This window comes from Pan troglodytes, chromosome 5, assembly GCF_028858775.2.
Source record: "Pan troglodytes isolate AG18354 chromosome 5, NHGRI_mPanTro3-v2.0_pri, whole genome shotgun sequence".
NCBI classification, from domain to species: Eukaryota; Metazoa; Chordata; class Mammalia; order Primates; family Hominidae; genus Pan; species Pan troglodytes.
In genome coordinates this window covers 178,159,770-178,167,497 of record NC_072403.2, presented here as the reverse complement: position 1 = coordinate 178,167,497, position 7,728 = coordinate 178,159,770, and the positions used below count along the sequence as shown (strand labels likewise).

At 41.8% G+C, this 7,728-nt stretch overlaps 1 pseudogene; it reads right to left on the bottom strand.

Moving 5' to 3' along the window:
• Positions 1 to 5,570: 5,570 nt before the first annotated feature.
• On the bottom strand, positions 5,571 to 6,819 carry LOC134810391 (glyceraldehyde-3-phosphate dehydrogenase-like; annotated as a pseudogene).
• Between the last annotated feature and the right edge of the window lie 909 nt (positions 6,820 to 7,728).

Sequence of the window (7,728 nt, the reverse complement as noted above, 5' to 3'; positions counted from 1 at the left end):
ATTATGTATGCAATTGTGGCAGGCAGAATTCTAAAGGCAAAGACAATCAAGGAAATAAGAAAGACTCAAATACATTATGTTAGGATTAGGGATGGCTATATAAGCAAAGGTAGAGAAGAAATTGGAAAAATTATAAGCATATATTCTGCACAACTCCCTAATAAGAAAATTAGAAAATTATGTCAAATTGTCAAATCAGACTTATAAAAAAATCATAAACTGTACCCTTATGAAGCTTTGCTAGAGATTCAAAAGGCGCAGATAATCACAAGACTCTGTTGAAGCAAGAATACTAAGACCACCAGTGTGATCACAAGTTCTTAATTGCCAAGATTTATCATGTAAAGCTCTAGTCACATGCTGGGCATTGCTTTCACAAAGAAAGGATTTCAATCATGAATACATCTCCATTTTACACTATGATAATTACACATTCGACATTCACATTTTCCAGGGGCCCCATTGCAATATAAATCTATAAATCCTGTGCTTACTTACCATATGTAACCTAGGTAGACCAGGGACAGCCTGCTAAAAGCATTCTATAGTTGAGGATGCTCCATTATCTTTCCACAAGTAATTATGAAGAAATCTGATTCATATCTTTACAAGGAGATTTGACCAGGCGGTTTCTTCAATGTTTCTTTATCTTCCCTGGGTCTCTGAGAGAAAGAACAGGTTGCAGAGCAGCAGCTAACCCTTTTCTTGCCAAAATCCACAATATTCCCTGGTTTGTCTAGGAGTATATTGTTTTATATCTGTTTTCTTTGCATCCACCTGGTTAGCATTCATTTTTACCCTCAAAAGTGCTCCACTTTAGAAAACACCTTGCCTGGTCTTTGTACTTGTAATCAATCATAGAAGAAATTTTTAAAATTCACCAATACTAGGTAGTTTTATGCAAATAATTTCAAAAATGTAAAGAAAATGATTGTGCCCTATATACTATTTCAGAGAGTAGTAGATATGATGAAAAGCTTTCCAATAGTTTGCTTTATAACAGAAATAGTCCTAAGACTATTACAGTACAAGGACTGCACAAATAAAAATTAGTACAGATCAATCTATGTTTATTGGCTTTTGTAGCATGACTGGACATAAGAAGCCATTGCTCAAATAAAAAAATCCACCTCTGGTTCTGTTATTTGTGTCTGATTTTCCTGTGTTGGCTTCTTCCCAGGGCAGGCACTGTATTAGTCTGTTCTCACGCTGCTATAAAGAACTGCCCAAGACTGGAGAATTTATAAAGGAAAAAGGTTTAGTTGACTCACAGTCCTGCATGGCTGGGGAGACCTCAGGAAACTTATAATCACAGTGTAAGGGGAAGCAAACATGTCCTTCTTCACATGGTGGCAGGAGAGAGAAGTGCCAACCAAAGATGGGGAAAGCCCCTTATGAAATCATCAGATCTCATGAGAACTCACTCCCTATCATGAGAAAAGCATGGGGGAACCACCCCCATGATCGATCTAATCACCTCCTGCAGATCCCTCCCTCAACAAGTGGGGATTACAATTCAGATTACCATTCCAGATGAGATTTGGGTGGCAACACAGAGCCAGACCCTATTAGGCACTCCTCATGTGTATATCAGTTACCTAGTACATACTAGTAAGATAAGTATTTATGCTGAAAACCATCCCTATCAATGTTGTCTCTCACGTTAATAATAAAACTTTAGTTTGAACCTTCTTTAGTCTGCTCATTGATCACAACAAATATCTAATGGGTGGTAAAGACAAAGGAAAAGCCAACAGCCCCTCTGAAATCTTGGTCGATCAAAAGTTTCAATAGCAGCAATTCTCATTAAAACAAGACAGAAAGGTGAATTATAAGGAGCTTAGGAAAGGAGTTTTTTTTAAAATAAAGGCAGATTTATATAAAAATATTCACATGACTATCCACATTTAAATATTTTGTTCATGCCTCTATTATATTCCACACTACTTTTCATCATGGAAATTTTGTAGAAGGCTGTCAGCTCTACTGCATTTTTAGCTGTTTGAGAAAAGAGACCATGGTGCACTGCTTTTATCACCCAGAATGCCCTTCATATAGGGGCAGCCAATACGTGTTTGTGCAACAATTGAATTAATGCATCATCATGTTCTCCAATCTCTCCTGTCTTCAAAACCTTGATATTTAAAGCTTTCTCCCATTTGACTCTTATTTCATGCAGCATCCATATGAAGATCCTGATAAGAGCTCTAATTAGGCCTTGTTGGGTTCTGCTTAAATACAGAAACAGCTTCCGGGAAAGAATGCTTTCTTATTTAATAAGTGAGGGAGGTCTGCTAAAATGATGTCATTAGCTAACAAACCAGTTGCTATCATTCTTGTTTTCACAATGCAGGTCAGTGTTTGCAGGTTTTAAAAATGTCTTCACCAGCATTTCTTAATGTTTTTGACCTATGGACCAGAAGTCAGGCAGTGGGGCAGCCACCATGACCACACTGTCTGGACCCCAGACATTCTGTTCTGCTGGCTGCTTACCCCACAAGTCCTGAGATGCCCCTTTGGATCCAGCGGGAGCTCTGATTGTCTGGTCGCAGCCTTATTTCCCAGCGGCTCTAGAGACCCAGGTTGCTTCCTCCACTGACTTTGCCACAATTGTGCCTTGACATATGTCTGCTCCTGTGCCGCCCACTCCACACTAACGCTTTCTCTGTGCTCTGCCTCATGAGCTCCACTACTTGCCCTCGCCCTGCATTATGTCTGCTCCTGCCCACCGCCTTTGTACCTCTGCTATTTATATTCCCAGGGGAAGATTTCAGTGGGGGCCACTTTGGGTAATTTGGCCCCAATCCCCTGTGTAGACGTCTGTCTTTGGTTCAGGCACCAATCCTTGGTCTGGTCAGTTGTGGGAGGGTGGTAGGAAGCATGAGTTAGCGAACAGCTTTCAGGTTCTGTTAGTAACATTGTTAATCAGCAGTAGCTAGAGATGAATTACCTCTATAACCCGACACCAAGTGCACTGTTATAACTTAAAAAAGCTAAGACTCAATTCTGCCTCACATGTATATATTAGTTGTCAGGCTCCAAAGCAGGTAGACATCACATTTTGTGGTCCAGTGGAGTCCTGCTACGTGTCCATAGGTACAAGTGGCAAGCCCAGCAGTACTGATGCAAGGCAGGTGAACACCAAAACTGGGGCTTAGCCTGGGTGGGTGCTTGGCTTCACTCAGAAAAGAATTTAAGAGCAAGCTGGCAGTAACAGAAAGTTTGTCAGAGCAACAGTGTACAGCAAAATGGCTGTTCCACAGAGCAGGGCTATCCCATAGACTGAGCAGGGCTATCCCATAGACTGAGCAGGGCTATCCCATAGACTGAGCAGGGCTATCCCATAGACAGAGCAGGGCTATCCCATAGACTGAGCAGGGCTATCCCATAGACAGAGCATTTGGTTGTCCATTGACTTAGAAGGAGGGTAACCCCTGAGTATGTGGGCACATGTGAGGGTGGATGTGTGGCAGGGCTATATCTCTCAAGTATTAGCCTCTCTGTTTTCTGTTTTCTTCTTCCTTTTTTCTCATTTGTTGGTACCTAATAAGCCCCTCTAGCTGACATCAAACTGAAAACAAAGTCCCAAAGACTCTTTAACCCCAATGTGAGTTGTCAAGACTCAGAAACTTGGTTGCTGAGCAGGTTTTTGGCCTCAAAGATTAAGTCATCCTGATATGAGGGGAAGAAAAAACAAAAACAACAGATACAAGGTTGAGAAATGAGCCACAAAGAGAAAGAGGGAGCTGTGTTCTTGATTTACAGGATTTCTGTTCCCAATGACCAGCGAGTGGTTCAGTGGCCTGAGTGTGGGTGGCCCAACCCCACATCACCTGGGGACTCCTTGCCCTCCATAGATGGGATACCTGTAGGTAAGACCCTTGGGCAGAGGCTGGCACTTGGGCAGCTTGTGAAGACATGGGGGCCCAAAGGCAAAGTTCCATCCCCTGGCCAAGGTGGGATAGACAGAACTGGCTAAAAAATTTCCCATGGGCTGTGGCCGTGGTGGACTCACTAACATTGTTACAATAGCTTATTTCTAATACTTGAAGTTCAAGGTGCTAAAGGACAATTTGTATTGCGTAGAATAATTGGCATCTATTTAGAATGAGAAGAAGCAGGTAGGTCTCCCTTAGGCTTCTGGGCCAGGAAGGAGGCGAATGATAATGGGTACCCAAATTTAATCAGTTCAACCAGAAAACGTCTACTATATACCAGGCAGTGTGACTCATTCCGGGAATATGAAGAAGAGAGTGGGAAGTGAGTAGTAGAAGAGAAATAGAACCCTAAAAACAAGTTATGCCAAAATTAAGTGCTTTATTGACTCCCTTAACCAGGGTCTTTGAAATCGTTTCAACCATACTTTTAATTGGCACCCAGTACGTCCATATAAATATAACACTAAAAATATCTTTCCCCTCACTAAGGCTCTAAGGCTCAGAAGGTTTTATTAATAAGTTCTACTAAACTTTTAAGAAATAATTAATTCCTGCTTTATATAAGTTATTAAAAAAAGACCAAAACCTGCACTTTTTCTTTTGAGACAGGGTTTTATTCTGTCACCTAGGCTGGAGTGCAGTGATATGATCAGAGGTCACGGCAACCTCGACCTTCCAAGTTCAAGTGATCCTTCTATCTCTCATCCTCCTGAGTAGCTGGAACAACAGGCACACTATGCCTGGCTAATTTTTGTATTTTTTTGTAGAGATAGGGTCGCACTATGTTGCCCAGGTTGGTCTCAAACTCCTGGACTCAAGCAATTCGCCCGCCTCTGCCTCCCAAAGTACTAGGATTACGGGTGTGAGCCACTGTGCCTGTTCCCACTTTTCATTCTATAAACAGATAAGGTCAATCCACCCCAACAATTATAGGCATAGTTCATTTTGAACACAGATGTAAATATCTTAAATAAGATATAGTTAAGAAAATCCAACTGTATGATAAAAAGACACAATAATTAAATAAGACTCATGAATGCAAGATGATACACCATCATAAATATATCAACAGAATTTCTTATATCAGCTAAGTAGAGTGTAAAATGCAGGATTATCTGAATTGATGCAGAAAAACTTCTTGATCAATTCAACACATATGTATAATAAAACTTGTTAACTGGAAAGAGAAAGGAACTTCTTCAACTTGTTAAAGTTGTCTACTCTAAAAGTGATGTTAAACGTTACACAGATTAGGGGCATTTTTAATATTTTCTCTGAAATTGTAAATGATGTAAAGATGCCCATCATCACTCCTATTAATTAACATTTGTATGTAAGCTTGTGACCAATTCTATGAGGAAAAAAGAATAAGTAGGAGAGGTAAGACTTGAAAGGAGATAAAACTGTTATTATTTGCAGATAATATAATCATCTGTCCAAAAAAGCTTCCAACTATTAGAACAAATAGGAAGAGAATTGAACAAAATTTTTAGATAAGAACAACTTAAGAAATCTTGATATCTTCTACACTGACAATACAAACTAGGAATAATAATAAAATATTATTCCAAATTCCAGTCAAAGCTAGAATATTTAAGAATTGATCATTAATCCATAGAAACTTTATAGAAAAAAATTTTATGTATTTATTTTTTTGGCTGAGCACAGGGGACTTTGTTGATGGTACAAGACAAGGTGGGGCTCCCTAGGCCCCTCCCTCTTCAGGGGGTCTGCATGGAAACTGTGAGGAGGGGAGATTCTCATTGTGGCAGGGGACTGAGCGTGGCAGGGACTCCCCAGCAGTGAGGGCCTCTCTTTTCCTCTCGTGCTGTCACTGGGGCTGGTGGTTCAGGGGTCTTACTCCTTGGAGGACTTGTGGGCCATGACGTCCACCACCCTGTTGCTGTAGCCAAATTCATTCTCATACCAGGAAATGAGCTTGACACAGTGGTTGTTGAGGGCAATGCCAGCCCCAACATCAAAGGTGGAAGAATGGGTGTCGCTGTTGAAGTCGAAGGAGACAACCTGGTGCTCGGTGTTGTAGCCCAGGATGCCCTAGAGGGAGCCCTCTGATGCCTCCTTCACCACCTTCTTGATGCCATCATATTTGGTAGGTTTTTCCAGATGGTAGGTCAGGTCCACGACGGACACATTGGCAGTGGGGACACAGAAGGCCATGCCAGTGAGCTTCCCGTTCAGCTCAGGGATGACCTTGCCCACAGCCTTGGCAGTGCCAGTAGAGGCAGGGATGATGTTCTGGAGAGTCCCACCACCGTCATGCCACAGTTTCCTGGAGGGCCATCCACAGTCTTCTGGGTGGTGGTGATGGCGTGGACTGTGGTCATGAGTCCTTCCACGATACCAAAGTTGTCATGGAGGACCTTGGCCCGGGGCGCTAAGCAGTTGGTGGTACAGGAGGCATTGCTGATGATCTTGAGGCTGTTGTCATACTTCTCATTGTTCACGCCCATTATGAATATGGAGGCATCAGCAGAGGGGGCAGAGATGATGACCCTTTTGGCTCCTCCCTGCAAGTGAGCCCCAGTCTTCTCCATGGTGGTAAAGGTGCCGGTGGGCTCCACGATGTACTCAGCATCAGCAGTGCCCCACTTGATTTTGGAGGGATCTCGCTCCTGGAAGATGGTGATGGGATTTCCATTGATGACAAGCTTCCCGTTCTCAGCCTTGATGGTGCCATGGAATTTGCCATGGGTGGAATCATACTGGAACATGTAGACCATGTACTTGAGATCAATGAAGGGGTCACTGATGGTGATAATATCCACTTTACCAGAGTTAAAATAGCCCTGCTGACCAGGCGCCCAATACGACCAAATCCACTGACTCTGACCTTCACCTTCACCATGGTGTTTCAGGGATGTGGCTGGTGATGTGAGAGAAGATGCGGCTGTCTGCTGAAGTGGAGGAGGAAAGAGCCGAATAAAAAATTAACGAGTGACACAGAAAGTTCAATGGAGAGACAACCCATGCTCTCAGGTGGGACATATGTGTATTATGAAGATGCTGGTTTTCCCCAAATCAAAGTAGGAATTCAAGGCAATTTCAATAAAAATTCCAGTTGAATTTTTTTGAGGAAGGAAAATATGTTACCATAATATTTATATGAAAGCTTACAGGTCCACATAAAGGTAAGTACAATTTGAAATAGAAGTACAAATAGATGAGACCTGCCCTACCAGTCTATGAAGACATATTATAGTGTTAAGATTTTAAAGAATTTGTATTTACCAAGAGCAGATAAATAATCCACTGGAACAATATATTATGTTAAGAGACAGATTCATGTATTTATATAGGCATTTTGTATATAATAAACCTGGCAACCCAAGTCAACAACAGTAGATTATTCAGTAGATGGTGTTTGGAAAATTGGCTTACTACATGGAGAAAAATATGAGAGAATTTCTACTTAACACCATACTCAAAGGTGGACTTCAACTGGATTAAATACATAAATGTGCAAGATTAAACTCTAAAGTTCATCAAAGATAATGTAGGGGATTATGTTAGGCTGTTCTTGCACTGCTATCAAGAAACTTGAGACTGGGAAATTTATGAAGAAAAGAGGTTTAACTGGCTCACAGTTCTGTAGGCTGTACAGGAAGCTTGGTGCTGGCATCTGCTCAGCTTCTAGGGAGGCCTCAGGAAGCTTACAATCATGGCAGAAGGTAAAGAGGGAGCAGGCACATCACATGGCAAAAGCAGAAGCAAGTGAGAGAGACAGTGGGGGGAGGTGCCACATGTTTTTACATGACCAGATCTCACTAGA